This window comes from Sus scrofa, chromosome 1 (genome assembly GCF_054392235.1).
Source record: "Sus scrofa isolate SSC_HxYL_T2T_F1_AM1 chromosome 1, Sscrofa_HxYL_maternal_Yorkshire_Landrace_v2.0, whole genome shotgun sequence".
In the NCBI taxonomy this organism is placed as follows: Eukaryota; Metazoa; Chordata; class Mammalia; order Artiodactyla; family Suidae; genus Sus; species Sus scrofa.
The window spans coordinates 140,361,887-140,383,350 of NC_139383.1; the positions used below are offsets into that span (position 1 = coordinate 140,361,887).

The 21,464-nt window shown below is 54.6% G+C and overlaps 1 protein-coding gene across 3 annotated transcripts in view; it reads right to left on the minus strand.

The window, feature by feature from the left end:
* The window catches only part of PAK6 (p21 (RAC1) activated kinase 6), a 37,351-nt gene extending 22,245 nt beyond the window's left edge, over window positions 1-15,106 (minus strand). The window contains exons 1-3 of one of the 3 annotated variants that reach the window (XM_021097786.2): window positions 14,391-15,106; window positions 13,593-13,673; window positions 4,231-4,352 (exon numbers count right to left, since the gene is read on the minus strand). The gene's annotated coding sequence lies outside the window, so the exon portion shown is untranslated. Of the gene's footprint in view, window positions 1-4,230; window positions 4,353-4,471; window positions 4,694-4,882; window positions 5,287-13,592; window positions 13,674-14,390 lie in introns of those variants that run through there. The other 2 variants (XM_084973959.1, XM_084973960.1) reach the window with 2 other exon arrangements.
* Between the last annotated feature and the right edge of the window lie 6,358 nt (window positions 15,107-21,464).

A 21,464-nucleotide genomic window follows, 5' to 3' on the forward strand; every position in this document is an offset into this window, starting at 1 on the left:
GTTGCCTGACCCCCTAGCCCCAGCTTCCAGTGGGATTTGGCAGCTCCCACACATCAAATCCCCTTCAAGGAAAGGACACTTGGTCCACTGGAGATATTCATTAGGACACACTCCAGGCTGGGAGGGTGGTTTCCAGAAAGAGAGTCCAAAGGAGTTTGCAACTACTCTGAGCGGCAGGATGTGGCTGGTTGTGTAAGGTCTGAGAAGTTGCAACCTGTCTGTTAGGAATGAGGCTGGTGGGATTCCCCACCATTTCCAGAAGCCTGGGAGGAAGGAAAGCAGCAGTATCGTGAACCCTGCTCCCTCTGAGCACCAGTGAGGGAGAGTGGGGTACACGTCTAGGCTCCTCCTGAGGGAGGTGCGGCTGTCTTGTCAGGGCTGAGCGCTGGCTCGGCGGTCCCTAAGCTCTGCTGTGCCTTTGGCCTGCTCCTCATTTCTAGGCCTAGCATTTTTGGGGGTGACGAGGGAATGGGCTCGTTTACCTCTGCCAGCTTCTCCAGGTACAGTGAGGAGAGAAGCAGCATCTGGGCTCACTGGAGGGGCTGCTTGGGTACTTTGAGTAATCGTCACTAGGGAGTGTGCAGTGTCAGCACCCGGATCTGGGCTAAGTGTTCCCTACGCAGGATCCTCGACACAAGCCTGGGAGGTAGGCCTTATTATTGTATGCATTATGCAGGTGAGGAAACCTTTGTTCGGAGAGATGAAGTGGTTGGCCCAAGTGGAGCAGCAAAGAGGAAGACCCGTGTCCATCTGACTCAGACCCTGATGTGAACGCGGCTGCAGTCAGCTGTCACCGCCTACCAGCCCACCCTGGGTCATTCTCAGACCCATGCAACATGCTCTGTGATACAAAGCAGAGATAAGCCCCTGGGTTCCAGGGCACTTATAAAAGTACCCCTGGCTACTGCCACCATCCAGACATGAGGGGCTGCTGGAGGACCCTGTCACCTCCAGAGTTGGGCCCTTCCACCCTGAGATCTCTTCATACAGCCCTTTGGGAACTGTCACCGCCCCCCAGCCCGACCTTTCTGTGAAGAGTGATGTGCCTCACCAGCCCCCTGGTTGAGAATACCCTGGACAGAAGACTTCACTGGAGTTTTCTCATTGGCCAGGAAGATTTTTCTCAAATTTTACTTTCCAGGGTTTGTTTAAATATAAAATGATATTATTCATTCACTTATTCAGTCAACTCATTGATTGTGTGTCTACTCTGCTCTGGGTCCTGGGGATCATGATGAACAAGCAAAATCCTTGCTCTTTTGCAGTTTAGTTGGCTTTTCCAAACATATGTTGCTAGACTCCACCCTGACCTGCAGAGCCTGCCTGTGGGACTTGCTGATGGGGTCTGGTCTCCCCTCCATCTATCCCTGTCCAATTTTCAATCCCTCAGTGGGATTGTGGACCAGAGCTTGGACATGCCCTGCTCCCCGTGCTCCAATGCCTTCAGTGATGGGGGGGGCACCTCCTTCTTCCTTAGGCCCCTGCCCTCTATCCCCCTGTCCCTCACAGCTCATCCTTTGTGCAGGGCTGAGCTTTGTCCTCCCTCAACCTCCAAAAGGGATCCAGACCTGCCATCTGCCCTCTTCACATGACATGAGAGGTGACACCCTAGCACCCTTCCTGGCCCTTAGAAATACGCCTGTGACAGGGGCCTGAAGAGAATTTCATTTGCTCTTCTGCCAAAGCTATCTCCTGCAGCGGGGTGGGGGGGCTAGACCCAGGCCATGGCCCTTCTACCACTGCCTGCAGGCTCTGTAAAATCTGCCCAGAGCCACTGCACCGAAGTGTGGAGTGATCCTGGGGTGCAGAAGTACCCTGAGGTTCTGCCCCACTGGAGGGGTCCAGAGTGAAGCCAAGCATGTAGAGCAGAGGGCACTACACACAGAACACACCAAAATGTCTGGGTGCACCCCCCCCCCTCGCCTCCAGCACGCCTTGTCATCATTCCCACACTACAGGTCCCAGTGAATCCCCAGGGGAAAGATAATGGGGCTGTTGTTGAAAAGAATATGATAATAAGTCTCAATCAATCACTTGTGTCAACACTCCAGCTGAATGAGAGGCCGAAGGGCCAGGCTGGCCAGCCAGGGAAGGTCAATATTGACTCAGGCCTGCCTCTTGGGCCCAGCTCCAGCCTGCAAGTGCTGTGCTGTTGTCCAGCAGCGGCTCAAGCCAGAGCAGCCCTCTGACCTCTGTTCACTGTGCTTAGAATCCTAACTGCTTCCCCAGTCTGCAACACTGGGATTTCCTGGGCCCCAGGTTTTCTCCAAGGATGACCTAACGGGAGTTGGGGGGTGCTGTAGGCCAGGCACCTCTTCACTGTCTCAGATTTTCAACAGCCTCCACATATAGACTCATGAGTCCTCATCACAATGTCCTCAATGCCTAGCCAGAAAGAACCTGCAGAGTCCCCTGGTCACATGATTAAGTCCCCTAATCACATGGAAAAATTATATTTTTACAGACCTTAACTTTCTATATCTCAATATTTTTTCCCATCCTCACTCCAAGCTCACAATACTGCAGTGAGATGAGCCAAACCTGTTTTGCTCGGTGCATTTTTTTTTTTTTTTTGTCTTTTTGCTATTTCTTGGGCTGCTCCTGCGGCATATGGAGATTCCCAGGCTAGGGGTCGAATCGGAGCTGTAGCCACAGGCCTACGCCAGAGCCACAGCAACGCGGGATCCGAGCCGCGTCTGCAACCTACACCACAGCTCACGGCAACGCCGGATCCTTCACCCACTGAGCAAGGGCAGGGACTGAACCCGCAACCTCATGGTTCCTAGACGGATTCGTTAACCACTGCGCCATGACGGGAACTCCTGCTTGGTGCATTTTTAAGGATGACAGGCAGCTGGGGAGAGGACAGAGGAGCCAAGAAAGGGAACATAGACATATACGTGTACAAAGCATCTAGCACAGGTCAGACACTGTGTGCGGCGCTTTTCATTAGTGCATTTAATGATCACATGTCTACAAGGCATCTATATGAGCTCTGTTTTACAAGTGAAGAAACCAAGGCTCAGAGAGAAGTGCTTGTCTGAGATGGTGTGTGTGGAGCTTGGATTCATCCCTAGTTCCAAGCTCTTCCCTGGTCTTGTGTCCCCAGAAAAGTCAAATGACCTGCTCCAGAGCACACAACTGCTTTGGGCAGAGGTAGGACTGGAACCTCAGCCCACTGCTGTTTCTGCCTCCAAAGTCGGATCCTCTTCCAGAAATGGCCCCTTCCCTGGGCCACCTCACTAACTACATGGACCCTCTGTCTTTACTTTGTCCCCATTGCTTTGTTCTAACAACCTCCGCAATCTCCTGCCACCTAACCAGACCATTCTCAGGTAGCTTAACCTTTTCCAAAACTGGAGGCTACACAGGTAGCCCAATGCTAGGGCTGTACTTTTTCATCAGTTATCACAGTGACTTCTCACAAAGGCCCTATCAGGAAGGCATGATCACCCCATGTTACAGATGTGGACATTCAAGTTTGGAGAGAAGGAAGGCAACTTGCCTACAGAATCACAGGCCAAGGGTCAGGATTCGAACCCAGCTCTTCCTGGTTGCAAATGTCGTGTTCTTGGCCACTGTACTGTGTATGTGGCCGGAGGAGAACTCACAGCAGAACTCACACCAGAATGGGGCAAGATACAGAAAACGAAGCCTACCCGCTCTGGGAATGTTTCCTGTCTTAGCCCTTGGTGTTCCTGGCAGCATCTCCTCCTAGGTTGGATGCCACTCACTGGGTGTGGGCAAAGCTGGCGCTTTTAGCAGGTTGGGGAGCTGGGAGATGAGATGACAGGCGGGGATGTGCTGAGCAGCACCTCTGGCCAGGGCTGCTTCTAGCTGGGGCTCTGCACAGACGCTGGGCCAGCTTCTGCCCTTCCGGTTCGGGAGCCTCTTTCTCAAACAAGAATTCAGTGCACTGGCCTTGGTGACATTGCCTCACCCCAGACAGGCATCAGACCTGACAACAAGCAGAGGCTGGGCCAGGTGCCAGGGCGGGGCGTTTGAAGCCCTGCCATCCAACCGTCTGCAATGGGCCAAAGCTGGTGAAGTAACAATGCACATCCACTAAGGACTGAGAAATGGCACCTAGAAGGGACCACTGGCCTAACAGTACAGAGAAGGGGCCAGCCCAGAAAGGCCACCTGCATGCCCACTGTCCCAGCCTGTCCCTTATGGAGGTCCCGAGAAGGCCCCTGGGCGCCCTCCCAAGGCTGGAGGTCCTTTACTCACCTCTGGGCGCCGCCTTCCCCGCCTCCTCTTTCTCCGGACTCCTCACTCTTCAGTGGGCAGAGCTCTCAGGCACCGAGGAGAGAGAAGACCCTGGGGACCTTCCCAGGCCAGTCCTCCGAGGCCTGGATGGAAACAGATCAGAAATTCATTGTGACCAATGTAGTAAGTGTCCCCGCAGATTTTGCGACTGGCGGAAAAGCAGTCAGAGCCTCCCCCTCCCCCCGCCATCCTCTCTCCCTACCCCCGCCGCCGGTCTCCGACTGAGCCACAGTCTCAGGTGCGAGGGGAGCCGGCGGGCTCCTAACGAGGCGCACGGGGGACGAGAGGGCGGTGGGCGCAGCGCTTCCGGCCCCTCTGCACGCCGCGCTCGGACTCAGTGCGGCCACCGCCCCCGCCTCGCCGGCCGGAGCCCGGAGCCCTCTGGAAGCCCCCGCCCGCCTGGGCGCGAGCGCCGGGCGCACACGAGCAGGAAGGTCCCCTCCCGGCGCCGCCGAGTCCCCTCCGCTGGCGCTGGCGGCCCCGCACTTCGGGGAACGAAAGCTCGGGGACTGGGGACCGCGCGTGCGGGGAGGCCTGTCCCTCGCCCCGGCCCAAGCCGGGGCAGGGCTTACAACCCCCTCCCCCCCACCCCCGTGGTGGTCGGGGCACCCACCTGCCGGGCAGGAAGCGCCCGGAGCTCTCCCAGTGGCCGCAGGAGCCCGGCCCGCCCTCCGCCCGAGGCACTTCGGCGGCGCCGGGAACGAAGAGGAGAGGCCGCGCTTACATGTTTGTGCCGCGCCGGCCTCACCTGCCGCGAGTTTGATTTCGGGGTGTGGCCTCAGGTAGGACTCGGCAAACGCAGAGCCCGGGAAAAGTCGCCGAGGGTCGCAGGGGCCGCGGCTCCGGGCCTCTCAGCCCGAGGGACGCCCCCCAGCTCAGTGCTTTATCTGCTTGGCTCTGGCTCCCGCCGGCCCGCTATGACCTGCACGTGGCCCCTCGGACCTTGGGCTGCCGCGTAGAGGCCTGACCTGGATTGTCCGCTGAGCGCCTTTCCGCGTAATGAACTCCTTAATTTGCATTGCAGACGCACAGTCGGGAGGTGCTGCGGGGTGGCACGTGCCCACCCACACACCCTGGAGAGCCCAGATGGAGTCCAGGAACCTGCCACCTTGGCCTGTATGGCCCATTGGAACAAGTCCCTAAGACTGCCTTGGGGCAGCCCCCTTGTGCGGGCAGGAAAGGGGGTTTAAAGAGACTCCAATTCCTTTGTCAGCCTTTGCTCAGTTCTGAGAGCCTTCTGGCCTCAGGATTGTAGGGGATCTCTGAGGAAAGAAAGCATCCAGGAGCTCTGCACCCCTAAAGAGAGGATTAGGCACCGTTCCCTATTTGTCCCCAGCAGTGCCCTGGCCTAGGATCTGGATGGCTATCCCACGTGGCTTATGCGAGGCTGCCCTTTGCCCTGCTTCTTCTGGATTGGGGGTGGTTTCTCCTGTGTTTATATGTTATGTGGGAGGGGTTGGGGCCATCTGTCTCTTCCCCAAACAAGGAAGTGAGAAGACTTCAGCTGTCCTTGGGCCCCCAGAGAGGACGGTGTCTAACTGAGTGCTTAGGGGATTCTAGCTTGGAGATTCAGCATATTTGGATCCTAAATGGCTGTCCCCAAGCAGTGCAGGCACCGAGGACAGTGCAGGGGTATTTGTCATTGTTGGGTACCTCAGACTTTAGTTATTGAGATCACTGTTGCCATGTATCTTTTTTGTTCACTGATTCTTTGGACATATCAGTGCAATTTTTGGAGACAGAATTTGCATTATGGGCTCAGTGGCTTAGACACGGTTTGCTATAGGCTCCCATCAAACAGCTGAGGTGGCCAGTGGAAATTCGCCACCCCGAAACAGGCCTGCACCCTATCTAGCTGCATCACAAAACCCTGATGTTCTCAGCCTCCCTGGGGAAGGTGTGGTTGTGCCAGATGGAAACGCTGGCTATGGGAAGCAGGTTGGGCTGGGTGGGAGGGTGCAGGCAGGGTGGAGATTGGTTGCTGAGAATTTGAAATGAACAAGGAACCAAAGCTAGAATGAAATGCACTACATTATTGAACCTAGAATCAACACTGTAAATTATTTTTAACTGACTCACACATGAATTATTTCCTATTTTTATTTTTTATTTATTTTATTTATTTATTTATTTTTTTTGTCTTTTTGCCATTTTCTTGGGTCGCTCCCAGGGCATATGGAGGTTCCCAGGCTAGGGGTCAGATCGTAGCTGTAGCCACCGGCCTACGCCAGAGCCACAGCAACGCGGGATCCGAGCCACATCTGCAACTTACACCACTGATCACAGCAATGCCGGATCCTTAACCCACTGAGTGAGGCCAGGGATCGAACACGCAACCTCATGGTTCCTAGTCAGATTTGTTAACCACTGAGCCACGACAGGGACTTCAAACACATGAATTATTTCCTTTTAATACAAATACCTTATATACCAAAACAGCTCCAAGCAGTACTTTTGAACTGTTAAACTACCATAAAGCATATTATCAGAAATGAACTGGTGTTTAATTTGGTTTGAATCCAGGCTTGGGTATCCCAGAAAGGCTACTAGCCAAGTCCCATCCTTACTCTATAGGGAGAGAGTCTAGGGAAACTTGGGGGAAGGGGGTGTCTCAAGAGCCATAGTGGCCATAGTGTTCTTTGGGGCCTTAAGGGGGGACAGAGATTCCCAAATAAGACTGAGTGAGGAGGTAATGAATTCCCCCATCACCGGAGATATTCAAGAAGCAGAAAGCTATCAGTCAAATATGCTAGAGAAAGATTCCCAAAGTGGATACCAGACCAGACTAGGGAGCCTCCTGAGCCCATCACAACCACTTCTGCACTTCCACGTGGGTCTACAGGTGGCTTGGTTGGATGACCCTCTGCATATTGGGATGGCTGGGATGTGCAGACTGGGTCCTGGCTGATTAATTTCTACGTATGACTCTCCCCTCTTCTCCATCTTCCTCTGATCCACACCCAGCTCAGCCCTGCCCAGGAGGAGGGGCCACAACAACAGTTTGGGAAGTGGCAGGGACAGTCTGGGGACTGCTTCTCCTCCAGCATCCAAGTGCCTATTCCCAGGTTGCCATTGCGCCAAGCACAGGGAGAGGGACCAGGCACACCCTCCTTTGAAGAACCTCAGCATCTGGCATAGTCCTTCTGGTTGAAGTTGTCCACGCATGGCCAGTCTATAAAATGGGCAAGAGAGTTGGACACGGACACTGAGAACTGGCATTTCACTGTGGGCAATGGCTCTCGGAGCACTGCCAGCTCTGGGGCATTGGTCAACCAACCTGGTCTGGGAGGGTGTCAAGCAGGGCACATGGGCAGGGCAGGCACTTCCTGGCTCTCAGCCTGTGGCTGCTAGGGCCTGTTGTAACATCTGAGCCCCTACAGCCAGGGCTGAGAGCCCGGGTTAGGGCCAAAGTGGAAAGATACGCATCAACTTGTGGTTTAGAAACACAAACACATTATCCTTTCCCTGCACCTGTCTGCTTCGTGATTTGAAGAGCTTCCTCGGGGTCCTTTCTCTGGATGACTCTGCCCTCCTCTAAGAATAGTAATAATAATGCCTGCCAATTATTGAATGCTCCTATGGGCCAGGCCCCACACTAAGCTATTTACACAAATCATCACTCGCGTCTTCCCAACAAGTCTAGCATGGAAGTACTATACTATTACTATTACTATTCTCATTTTACACATGAGACAGATGAGGCTCAGACTGGTTAAGGCACCAGCTCAGGGTCTTGTAGTTACTGAGTGATGGAGCCAGAATTTCACCTCAGGTGAATCTGCCCCTAGGATATTCTGTTAACTCTGTACTGCTTGGAGGTCCCTGATTCCAGGGACTGTCTGATATGACCTGGTCATGAGGGGTCAGGTCCCTGAAACAGTTGGTGGGGAAGCACTGGTAATTTGCCTCTTTGTGCCAGTTCTGACTGCCACCAGGAAGAGTAAGTCATATGACCCAGAGACAGGGGGGGATATCCTTCCTCCATTTCTGATGAGGGTTTGAAGACCCCCCAGGTGGGGTCGGTGTGAGGGGCAGAGCGGGCCTCAGTTTCCCCTACCCTGTCTTTGAGTCATGAGCCAGCACCCTGCCTAAAGTCCTTGCATCAAGCTGTCTGACTTTTCACAGAGCCAGAATGAGTGGGGTGCCATCAGACCCAATTGCAGGTGCTGTAGGGGAGGTGGGAGCTGGCATGCCTACTTACTACTTGGCTGGTGGAGCCCCTTGAGGCCTGGGCTCCAGGAGTGGTAGCTGCCCTGAGTCTCCATGAAACTGAGGGAGCTTATACTGCCAAGCCCTCGGGATCCTTAGGCAGGAGGTGGGTAGAATCTAGCTGCAGAGACCAGGATTGGCTTCTTGCAGGATTGGAGCCCTTCTGCCTTTCTAGACTTCCAGCGTGCCCCAACCTTAGTTCCCTGAGGTGGATGATGCAGGAGAGGGCGCCCCTCTCCCTTGGGAAGGTGGTGGAATGATGAGGTCTAGAGCATTGGGGTACAGGGGTCCCAAGGACCAGAACTCCCAAACAGGATGAGAGTTCTTGGCCCTCAGCCCTTATAGCTGCTGAAGGGACCAAGGAGGAAACTTCCCTACCCCATGACGGGTGTGTACACAGCTGCCATAGGGGTGACAGAGCCCAGTTTGGTGTGGTCTGGGGGGTGCAGAATCCCAGAGTCCTCCCAAGAAAGTTCGCTATAACATCATTCCAATAGGTCTGTCCACTCTAGATCCTGGAGAGAGAACCCCAGCTCCAGGTGGCAGAACCGTCTGGGCCTGGTTAGGGGTTTGGGACAAGTCCATGGGACTCCCCTGCCTGGCTGCTGGACAGACATGTCCTTCTTGCCACCCTGAACCTCAGCAGAAGGAAACTATCATACCCAGAAACCCCCAGCCTCCTTCTGCCTTTTTCTAAAGTGTGCATGTGTACTAGGTTTTCTCTGCCGGCAAGAATCCATAGCCTGTCTTCCCTAAATGCAGACTGACACTGGGGGCCCAACTTGCCTGGGAGTCCCAAAGGGCCCTGGTGACCTGGACAAGCCACTTAGATGCAGAGGCCACTCCACCTCAGATGCAGGGACAGGGCAGCCTGCGGCACCCTTCCCAGGTGCATGGGGGTATGAACTATACTGGGGAGGGTGGCAGCCAAAAGAGCCACCTCTGTATTGAGGACACTCATTTTAGAGACATGATGAATTCATTTAATATCTTCTCACTATGATCACTTTGCAGCCTCTGCTCTTAATGGGCTCCAAAGTTCCATCCAAATGTCTGTTGCTGGCAATTTAGCTCTCTGGCTGGCATTTTTGCTGGCAGAACTAACAGCTGGAAGCTTCCTGAATGGAAACTCTTCATTGTCCTTTCCTCTCTCCTCTGGGCCTTCAGAAGCTTCCCCCAGTCTAAGGCTGGGGCAGAGTTGTGACCCGGCCTGGAGCCCAGGGCCTGACTTTCAGGAGGGACAGTGGACCTGGGGGGAGTGGCAGGCTTGTGCCCCCGCCCCAACAGCTGGCACAAATGCCCTTCCTTGCTGGCCTGATGGCTCATCTGAGGCGGCTCCTCCTCCTGTCGTCCCTTCTCCTCCCACAGGAGCCTGTGTGCTTGCGGACTACCAGCCTTGCATTCTGGCCCCTGAGTCTGGCTCCATCCCTCCCCAGGTCTGAGACCTCCACCTTTCCCCACCTTTCCTCATCCCAGACCCCCCATCTTCCAGCAAAACACACTATAGTGGAATATAAAGGTCTTCTTTTCCAGCCTGGGCCTGGTGATAGGGAGACATGACAAGTGATGTGCCGCCTGCTGCTGGGATCTGATCTCTGATGGTGGACATTTAAATTCCTGCCTAGAGTCATGGTATATAACTGGTGGAAAGACCGCCTGAGGTAAAGGGTCTTCTGTGTACTCCCTGCTCACAGAGTCTGCCCCCAAATCTCTTTCTTTTCTAGACACTATCATTGCTACCCTCCTCCTTTGGTTTAAGACATTAACAGGCTTATGGTCAAAATGTAAAATGCTTCCTGGGACAAGGAGAACTTGAATCAGTCCATTTCCACATTAGCTGGCTCTGTGTCAGGGTGGTCTGGTCCCAGGAGTGGTCCAAGACTCTCCCTGGGGGGTGCTGGTCAGAGGGCACAGGCTGAGCTGGGGCTTCTTGTCCAGTAAGATGCAGGGTGTGGGGGATGACTGGTCCCAGCCCTGTTAGGGCAGGAGGCACAGAGGAGCAAGGGGACCTGTCTGGCCTCCTACTGTGTTGGGCCAGGCCGCCTCTCTCAGCCATCATGTTACATGGCAGCTTTCACCTGCCCCTGCTGCTGCCCTTGCAAAGTCCACCTGGACCCCCAGGCCTGGCACTGGCTTTGCCATGAGTTAGCTCTATGATCTCAGGGCCCCACCTCCCCTTGCTGGGTTCTGTTTCCCTCTGTGAAATTATGCGGGCTGCAGTTAACATTCTTGGGCCCTCCCTCTGGCTCAGCAAACCAAGGCCATCCCAGGTGGCCAGCTCCGTTCTGGGGTAGACTTTTCCTTCTCTGTGCTCCTCCCCACTGACTTGGGACTGGGCTCTGGATGTGCAGTCATTCCTCGGCTCCCTGCACTCTCTGTGCTTCCTTGCACAATTCCTTATGGAGCCTCATTCGAAGCTGAAAGAAAGAAAATGGAGGCTTGAAGGTGCCAGGCCAGAACTGAACCAGAGAACCGGTCCTCCCAGTTTTAACCCCACCACCACTGCAGCACTTAGAGCCATGCAGACAGGCAGGCAGGCAGCAGGGGCCTTGAGCAAGGTGACTGGTTCTTTGCTATTTGCCCTGGGGTAAGTGGGCTGGGTTCTCGCTTCACTGGGATCAGCAACCAGAACAAGGAACCAGCTGACCTGAGCTTCCTGGGCCTGCCTCTCTGAGCACGCAGAGGACCCCTTCAGGTCCTGGGCAGCCTGAGCGTGCAAGAGAACACAGCCCTGCCCTCATCCTGTTAGCCAGAGGCCTGGGGGCCTCAGTGCACAGCAAACTGGAGCCAAGCAGAAAGGTGCCAGCATTTGCTGACCGAGGCAGCAGTTGGAGCAGGAAAAGTTGCCACAGAGAACGAACAGGTGTTCAAAGAAGGTCATTGTCCCTCTGTAAAGACCTGGGCCTCTGCACTGCTAGGTGGGTCACAAAGAGGTTTTATAGACAATGCTGGCCAGTGCGGGTGTCCCTTTGCTGAGGCTGATGTGGCCACATGTAGTTGTGAGGGAACCTAGTTCTCCTCATGCAGTTTCCCCCAGGGTGTGAAAGTCTGTCATGTTCAGCTTTCCTTTCCACCGCTCTGCTGAAGGACCGTGAGCTCCCACGGGGCAAGGGCTCTGTCCCATTCATATATCGCACTCACAGCCTTCCCCCGCCCAGTCCCACCACCAGTACTCAGTAGTCAGGCTGTTGCTCTTCCCTGCCTGCAAGCAAGTGAGCCAGAGCAAGGCACCAGTGGCCATCTCCTATGCTGCCTGGAGCCCACACCTTGCCTAGAAAAGACAAGTCCTCTCTACCCCACCCCTCACACCTCTCACCTTAGCCCCACTGTGGACCCTCGGGCTGAGCTTGGAAGGGCCAGCTTCCCAGGACCAGTTGGCCTGTCCACCCGGGGCAGGAGCATCAGCCTGGCTTCAGGAAGTTGAGAGCTTTTCCTGCCTCTGAAGCTTCCATTTTCCATGCTCTATTCCAACCTGTTGGCTAGAGCACCTCCGCAGAAGGCCTGATCATGAGCTTTACCAGCACCCTTCCTACTGCCCGAGTCACCTTCCCACTCCAGTGTGGTGGGCATCCTTCCGGAAGGGCTCTGCTTCAGGCCACAGGACAGCTTCCCTCAAATCCTTCCTGCCTTCTGCACCCAGGACACAGTGTGCAGAGGAGCCTCTGGGGCTGTCCGTCCGGTGAGGAACGCATTCTCTCAGGATCTCCGCCTCCTCCATGCTGGCCCTCCCACCCAGGTGGTAGGTATAAGAAAGCCAGCATCCAGAGCCTTCCCTGAGTCTTTTCTTCTCCTGGCTGTGCCCTGGCCTCCACCCTCTGTCCCTCCTGGCCCAGCCAGCTGCCAACCTGCTGGTCTGCTGTTTGCCTGGTGCTCCCCAGCCTTTGCCACTACCCTCCCCTAACTCCCTCCAGGCACCAGCCGCTGCTCAGCTCTGCATACACCAGGCACCCTAGGCTTGGGAGTTGCCTTTTTCCAGGAGGTGGGAATAGCCCTATAGCTGGTAATTCCACAGCTAGTAAATGCCCCCATTTTCCTCATCCTGGAGCCAGGTATGGGAATTAATCAAGTGGGAGACACTTGGGTCCATCCTGACTCTGGCCTGCACAGAGTGGGTTTGTCCCAGATCTGCTTGCACCTTTCCCTGGGCCTGGCACATCCCAGCGAGCTCAGCTCACAAAGAATGTCTGTCCTTGGGAGACCAAAAGGTCCATGCAGCCCCCGTCCTCCTCCCCTATGGACACTTTCAAGTGCATAGAGCCTTCCACTCAAAAAACCTGCCCCTGGTACTGACCCCTCCTGACTAGACATCCTGGTCACCAGGGCTCCTGGGGTTGCCACTCCTGAGCTGTGGAAGGGAACCCTTGCTTGGCCCAAAGGACTTCTTCGCTGTTAGATGAGCTTCTGTGAGGCTGTCCCACCAGGCCTGGAGACTCTGCAGCCCAGAACTCATCCTCTACTTCAGGAAACTGGTCCCACAAAAACCATTTCAGGAAAGACCCAAGCAGGACCTTCTGACCTTGGTGTGTGATGCCAGGGAAAGAGCCAACTACACTGTATTAGCCTTGCCTCTTCGTGAGACCCCAGACCCCTGAGCTCACTGGGCCTGGCATTGACCGGGTTCTTAACCCTGAAACAGAGTCAGAGGCCTGTGAGGGAAGATGGTGTCCTCAGCCAGGCAGCCCCCAAACCCGGCCTGACACTGAGTTTCAGAGTCAGAAGCTGTGCCACGTCAAGCTCAGCATAAGGGTGTGACTTGGATCCCGGGACCCAGTGGATGCTCCATAAATACTTGTGCAATGAATGCCTGAGGAGAGTGTCCCAGAGGTGGTGGGGCCTCCTGGAGGTGTGTCCTTGTGGCACTGTCATGGCCCAGCAGGAAGGGGAGGCAAAGGCAGGAATAGAAGAACCAGCATTTCTGTCTTTGGCCAGAGGCCAGCTGGGACTGGGCAGCTTCAGAAGCCATCTGGAAGGGTGTGGCAGGTCAGGTGGGATGTGGGGCCCCTCAGCCCAGGAACCCACTGCTGCCGTCATGTCCCAGGTGGGGAGCAACCTAGACAGCTTGTACCTGCACCCCACCCAGAAGGCCTGTGCCCGAGCGGCAGCGGGGACCTTACCTTGGGTGTCCTCTGGATGGCTGGGCCCTGAGCTCCCTGCTGCAGGCTGGTGCTTGTCTCTAGCCCAGGAAGTGGCACTCCCTTCAGGCAAGAAAAGAAAAAAGAAGGAAAAGAAAAAGGAAACCTCAATGCTTTTCTCGCCCAGCCTCGTCTCCTGAAGGCTCCTGGTTGGAGCTGTCCTGCTTCTGTGGGCACACAGTCTCCTCCCTCCGGCAGCTTACTCACCGGTGTGCCTGTGTGGCTGCCAGCTGCGTGGGGGAGGCAGGGGACCCACGTCCCCCTGCCTGACACACAGTGGACCAGGCTCTGAAGGGTCTGGAGCCCAAGGGCTGGCTTGAGCACAGGCAGGCCAATCAATGGCCCGGCTGGGACTGAGTAAGGGGGAGAGGGGAGCCCTGGGCAGCAACCTTCCCCAAGATGCACCTGTGCAAGCTCGGCGGAGGACACACGTAGGTGCTGAGCCACACTGCATGGGAGAGGGACAGAATTCTGGTAGGAAGCTGTTTCCTTAAGGCCCTGGGCTATCTGGCCTCCTGGCAGGTTGGCTTCATCCTTGGATCACTCCCCATGCTGGGTCTCTGTGCCACGGACTCAGTGAGGCCTGCACCTCTCCGAGCTGGACCTGCACCTCACCTGCTCAGGCCTGGTGCCTGGTGTCCTTTTGCCCAGCATCACTGAAGAGGAAATGCTGCCAAATCCCCCATGCCCAGCAATTTGCCGGCCCCCTTCTGTCCGCTGTCTCTCACACACATGCTGCTCATACACACGTGGGGCCACACCCAGGGCAGAGCCACCTACCTGCCTGGGCCAGCCTAAGCCAATCCAGCCTTGCTCTCCAAAAGCCACTCTGACCCTAGGAGCCGCTCATTCGCAGAAATGTCCCATAGGAGGTGAGTTCAAAGCCAGCCTGGGAGGACTCCAGCTGGCATGGACTGGACTCCCCTTCTCTCCCGGCACCTCCAGACGACAGGCAGCCTCGTCACCATATCTGCTATTGCACTGGCCCGGCTGCTGTCTCTCCCTGGGCACCTCCGGCCCCCACAGCGTCTTCCATAGCCGTAGGGGGTGGTGGCAGACTCGTGGCTGGTCCCATCTTCCTCAGAGCCCCAGGTAGGGAGGGGAGAGAGCTAGAAGGGGCGGGACTCAGGTGCAGCTCCAAATTTCCAGCTCCCAAAATAATCAGATTCAAAAGAGAAGGAAGAAACCTCCAGACCAGTGGGTGACTCAGTGCCTGTGGGCCGGCTTAGTCACCTGGATGGCTGCTCCTGGCTCCTGGCACATCAGGCGGGAGCAGTGCCCTCCCCCACTGCTGCTGGCAGCAGGCTGTCAAAGGGAGCACAGCCAAGGAGCCCCAGCTGGCTGGCCCAGGGCTCCTGGCAGGCGGCACCGGCAGGCTCAGGCCTCCTCCCCAGCCGCCTGGCCCCCCTCCGCCACCGAGCACCAGGGCTCACTTTGGGATTTCTCCATTAAATCCTCAGGCAGCGACCTGCTCATTTGGGGCGCTGAGCTGCTTCAACGTTGCTTGGCAATTTTGATATCGTCGGGGGTTGCCATGGGGAGGAGGGTGATGTCATTGACACAAAAAACCCACTGAATTTACAAATCAGCTGGGGCTGGAGCTATTTATAAAAACACATTTTTTTCCTGCCTTCCTTTACTGAGGGGGAGGGAAAGGAAGGCTCAGTGCAAGCCTCCCTCAGCCCATGGGAAGCCAGACCGCCCAGGCTCCCTACCCCCAGAGCTGCTGGACTCAGACCTGGCTGCTCGCCCCAGCTGGCTGAGCTCCCCTTTCGGGGGCTTGGTCAGTTTTGCTGTAAACGGTGAAAGAGTGGCACCCAGGGAGTGCTGGGCAACGTGGGCACCAGCTTCCGGGTTGGTAGAGACCCTTTGTTTCCCAGGCCTTGATCAGAAACAGGGGCCTCTTCAGGTGGGAGCTTGAGCTCCCCAGGCAGCAGGTGGAGAGCGGGCTTCCACTCCGTCCTCTTCTGGGTCTCTGAGCCCACCTGTCCCCTCACTGGCTCCTTTTCCTCTCCCCTTGCCCAAGCCTGGTCATGGCCCTCCCCTCTGCTCCACTCTCCCACACTCCCCAGCACTCTTCCTGGAAGAGCATCCTCTCTGCGGCTTTGACCATCAACCTAGAAATGCTCACCCAGAGCCCAAGTCACAGCTGCCCCACTGCAGGCACCACCCTGGCTGGCCAGCTCCTACACCCAGTGCCCCCTGCTGCTGACAGGCAGATGGAAATCTGCTGTTCCCCTTGGCCCTCCCTGCCCCCAGCCCCTTACATCCAACATGGCACTAAGCTGCTCACATTAGTTTTAAAAACTCCTCCATTAATTTTCTTCCATAGGGAAACAATGTGGTGTTTGGTTAAAAGCCCAGGCTCTGAGTTTTCCAGCTTGAGTTCATATCCCAGCTCTGGCGTCCATCGGCTGAAGGAAATGTGGCATGTTATTTAACCACTTGGACCTCAATTTCCTCATCCATAAAATGGGGATGATTTCACCTACCTAGGGGGTTGTGGGAAATAAATGAACAAAGCTCCTGGCGCAGTGACTGCTCATCCTGAGAGCTCAGTACATGAATGTTCTTCTGTTTTCAGCTTCACGGCTGTGCTGTCTGTGGCTCATTCTTATCCACTCACCAAACAGCAGAAAATTAATCTTCCAAATCATGACCCCAGTTACCTCCCTCATAAAGGCTCAGGTTACACTCACAGACATTTTGATTGAGCTGCATATTGTTGGACCCCGTGGCATTCATCATAAAAACTCGGTCAGGTCTTCTAACTCCCAGCTATCTTGCACAAGAAAAGGAATTTTTTTTTTTTTTTTTTTTTTTTTAAGGGCCACACTCGGGGGCATGTTGAAGTTCCCAGGCTAGGGGTCAAATCAGAGCTACAGCTGCCGGCCTATACCACAGCCACAGCAATGTAGGATCCATCACAGCAATGCCAGGTCCTTAACCCACTGAGTGAGGCCAGGGATCAAACCTGCATCCTCACAGATCCTCGTTGGGTTCATTAACCGCTAAGCCATGATGGGAACTCCCAGAAAATAACTTTTTGCCAGCCATCAGGTAACTAACTCCCAGCCTGATGAGAAGTCTGGAGAATCTGGGACAGAAGCCTGGCAGCCCCCCAAGGTCTCCTGGCAGTGGGCCTGACTCTGAAGTCCCCACACCTCCCCCACCTGGATAGGTGCTCCCAGCATGCGCTCTGCCTCATGCACCATTGTGGGAGTCTGGTTGGAGGCTCAGGTCACGTGCCTGGCTCTGGCCTGGTGGAGTGAAGGGTAGCCTGGGCAAGTGTTCCCAACACCACACTCAGGTGGGGAGGAAGATTCGGGTGCGGCTACTAAAAGAAAGGGTGTTGGAGACCAGAAACCAGCCAAGGGACACTAGGGCCTCTTGGACACTTTTCCTCATCAGTTTAATTCCTGAGCATGATAGTCAGTGTTGGTTCCTTTGCTCTTCAGGGACATCTGAAAGCTGATGCCAGCATGGACCTGAGGTCATTCCTCTACTTTGTCATGTTGTATGACTTCTTGATTTGGTGAGAATATCTGCCAACTTAGATCCTTTTTCTTACAGTTTGTAGGAAAGGGGGGATCTACCAGTCACTGGAAAAACCCATGCAAAGGCTTGGGTGCCTGTTGCAGAGGGTGGGCAGGCAGACGCCTGTGTCCGTCTTTTTGTTTGTTTGTTTGTTTGTTTGTCTTTTGTTTGTTTGTCTTTTGTTGTTGTTGTCGTTGCTACTTCCTGGGTCGCTCCCACGGCATATGGAGGTTCCCAGGCTAGGGGTCAAAGCGGAGCTGTAGCCACCAGCCTACGCCAGAGCCACAGCAACGCGGGATCCGAGCCGCGTCTGCAACCTACACCACAGCTCACGGCAACGCCGGATCGTTAACCCACTGAGCAAGGGCAGGGACCGAACCCGCAACCTCATGGTTCCTAGTCGGATTCGTTAACCACTGTGCCACGACGGGAACTCCCTGTGTCTGTCTTTATCCCAGTGGAGTCACTTCTCTGCTAATCCCAGTAGGCTGAGCTCTTAAGGGCAGGAAATCTAACATGTCACTCATAGTAGATACTCATGCAAACTTTTCTTTCTTTTTTTTTTTTTTTGCTTTTTAGGGTGCACCTGAGGCATATGGAAATTCCCGGGCTAGGGGTCGAATTGGAGCTGCAGCTGCCAGCCTACGCCACAGCCACAGCCACAGCCACACGGGATCCAAGCTGTATCTGCAAAATTTACTGCAGCTCATGGCAATGCCGGTCCCTTAACCCACTGAGCCAGACCAGGGATCAAACCTGCGCCCTCAAGGATTCTAGTTGGGTTCGTAACCTGCTAAGCTACAAGGGGAACTCCCAAAAACTTTGTTGAATGAATGAATGCAAGAACATCTAAATAGGTTCTGTGTTTTGGCCACCCTTACTTGGAATACAGTGAGTCAGCCCCACCCCGCCTTTTGCAGGTGAAAAAACTGCAGCCCCCGGAGATTAAGTGACTCAGCAAAGCCGAAGAGGAAATTAGAGGCAGTTAGGACTGGAACTCAGCTTTCCTCCTCATAAGCCCATGTTGTTCCCTTTGTTGCCCAGGCAGGTCCATTCAAGCTCAAGCATGGAGGGTAACTTAGTCTAAGGCAGCAGTGGTACTGTCACTGTGGACGTTTCTGTCTTTTACTCTGGGCTCTCAGGGAGTGGCAGCATGTGAATCAGCCAAGATGGTGTCCTTATAATCACTTAATAAAGTCTTTCACTTTACTCTCTTATGGTTTTGAAAATGGAGATATACTTAAAGCCTCAAAAGCAGCTTGCCTCATCTACACCTTTTTGGCGAGTCAAGTTCCGCTGGACTGATGGCTTATACCGAAATGTCCCACTGTGTGGCTTTAAACAGATCATCTGGGGACAAGTTTGAATGCCACGTAACAGTGAAGCCCTCGAATTTTCATAAACTAATGCTTCCCAGGCTTTCCTAAAGAATAACGAGTGTCAGAAGCAAAGTCTAGGGTTCTAGTGTGTTGGAAAAATGCCCTTTTACTGCCAATGTGTTCTAGCTTTCTAGATTCCTCCCCACACCTCCTGCTCCCCTCCCCACCTCGTGCTGTGCATATAGAGGATGCCTTTCCGATGGCTGCACAGGCCTGTCTCCACCTGCCTACACTTGTCAGCACCTCTCACCACAGGGCCAGGAAGGGAAGAACAGACCTGCCTGCCTTTACCCTCTACCATCCCAGGCCAGGGCAGGCTCTGGAAAGGAAGGGCTGGATTAATGAGCAGGTGTTGCCACTGGTGGCCTGTGTCCTGCATTCCAGGGCTGCTATTACCTCAGAGGTGCCCCTCAGCCTTGGGCCTCCAGGTCAGAGGCAGGGGCCCCACCTTCAAGAGATTTCCCCAAATGGCTTCCTGCACAGCAGGTGGGATTCTTGGGGAGCAGATGCCTCCAGGGCACCCACTCACCCTCCAAGGTGCTGGTAGCAAGGGAGAATGACCGGTCAAGTCCTTGGGGTTCACAAGTGGAAAGGAAGCTTAAGGGCCTTGGCAGCTAGACTTGGATCCCCTCTGTGCCCTCTCCTCCTGCCCTGCTCTTTTCCCTCCTGTGGGGGTGGAGTGGGGCAGGGAGCCCAGGGTGATGAGGTGCCCTGGTTGGGGGCAAGGTGTGTGACTGATGGGATTCTTTGCACAGTGCTCCATGGAGTAGGAATGCTCACCGGGCTGAGCATTAGGGAATTTCTCCAAGAACTCTCTTTTCTCTTTTTGTCTTTTTAGGGCCACACCTGCAGCATAGGGAGATTCCCAGGCTAGGGGTCGAATCGGAGCTGTGGCCTCTGGCCTACACTACAGCCACAGCAACGCCTGATCTGAACTGCGTCTGCAACCTATACCACAGCTCATGGCAACACCTGATCCTTAACCCACTGAGCAAGGCCAGGGACTGAACCTGCATCCTCATGGATGCTAGTCAGATTCATTTCTGCTGACCCACAACAGGAATTCCTCTCCAAGAACTCTCTTCAACAAAAGCCAATTGGAAAAGCCCAGGAGGAGTTACTATTGCTGCTGGCCAACAGCCTTGCTGTCTGGCCACTGCCCCTCTGGCCTTGACCGGGAGGCCCAATGCTGGCCCTCTGCTTCAAGGCGATGGAGAGAGGTCTTCCAGTGGTCTAGGCTGGGTTGCAGAACCTGCTTGGACACCGATGGGCAGGAGAGATGGGAGGAGGCCAAGAGACCACAGCGAAGACTGAGGGAAGAAAGGGATTATTCCTTGAGAAGCTGGTTTAATACCCCCCATGCCTCCTTCCCCACAGCGCCCTGCTTCTGGGGTAAAAGAGGATGACAGGGTCGTGGCCAGTGGGGAGACCCAGAGAAGACGGCAGTGTTGGCAGATGGCCTGAGAAGGCAGAAAGTGGCACTGTTTTGTTTGGTTTTCCTTTCTTTCCTGATCTGTCACCATGCTACAGGGAACATAAGGGAGGGAAGCACAGACCTGAACTCATCAGGATCCTGAGTGACCTTGACTAGGCTTTCTATTGTTGTCCTCCAGGAGTTTCCTCTCAGGAGAAATAGGATTTTTCCAGTAAGTGAATAGGGAATGGAATTCTTTTTCCAGAATCAGGTGTGTGGAGTTGTGAAGACAGCCTGGTTTTGTGAGATGGAGGTGGCAATAGAGGGAAACATTTAATGAAGTATTTACCACGATCTGGGTATAGGCTTTTCCCACCTATTAGTTCACTGAATTCTAAAATACCAAGGGGTAGTTATTAGGATCCTGGTTTGTACAGATGAATAGTCTGAGGCTCAGTGTTTAAATAACTTTCCCTGGATTGGCCAGGAAGTGGCAAAGCTAGGATCTGAATTCAAAGCCTTAGCTCTCACCAGGCTCTCACCGAGATACCCTGTGCTGAGGCAAGAACTCCCTGGGAAGCTTTGGCATGACTGTTTCTGGAGACACTGTGCAAATGGCTGAAAGGAGCTGCTCAATTAGGGTCTGGTCACAACCTGCTTTGATTGGGTTGAGCACTGCCTCTGGCTGGCTTTCATCCCTGTAAGACAAGGACAAGGCCTTTGGACTTCAGGAGGGAGTCAGCGCTCAGTGCCAGAAGCTCTGTGGTTGGCAGCAGGCCCAGCTGTGGCATTTCCTATGGCTGGCCTTCCTGGGAGCAGCCTCTGAGGGAGGGGCTGGCCCACCTCCGACAGGGCAGGGAAAGGAGGGACTAGTGGAAACTGGCTGGGACTTGACTCCAGTAGAGTAAAAAAGAAAAGCCTTTGTCAGTGAAATGGGCACCCCTCTTCACTTTGGCCACATAGCCCTAGAAGTGAGTTTTACTGAGAAGTGGGCCCAGGGGGACTTCTGGAGATTGACACTGAGGGGTTATGTCAACATGAGCGCTGGCTCAGAAACTAGTCAGAGCAGAGTTATAAACTGTGGGGCCCCAAGTGTTGGGACTCACAGATACGTCCTCTTTACAGCGGAGGATGTGATGGGACTTTGCCATCCCAGCCCAGGTCAGCAGGAACAGAGCCTTCCTGACACATCTGAGCTTCTGCTGCAACGAACAGGGGCTGGTGATAACCTGGCAGCAGAAGTGATGTGAAGCAGCAAAAGGACTCCTGTGAGGGCTCCTACTGTGTCAGTGACTGTGGCTGGAACCTCGTTTTCCTGACCACATATTACAGGCTATGCACTGTGCTAAGCCCCTGCCACACATTAACTCATTAACTCCCCACAAATCCAATGACTGAATCCATTCAATAAGTATCTATCAAGTGCTTGCTGGGTACAAAGCTCTGTGCCAGGTGCTGAACAAGACAAGTGAACTTCATGAACAAGACCGGTCCCTGTCCTCATGAAACTTACAATCTAGGCAG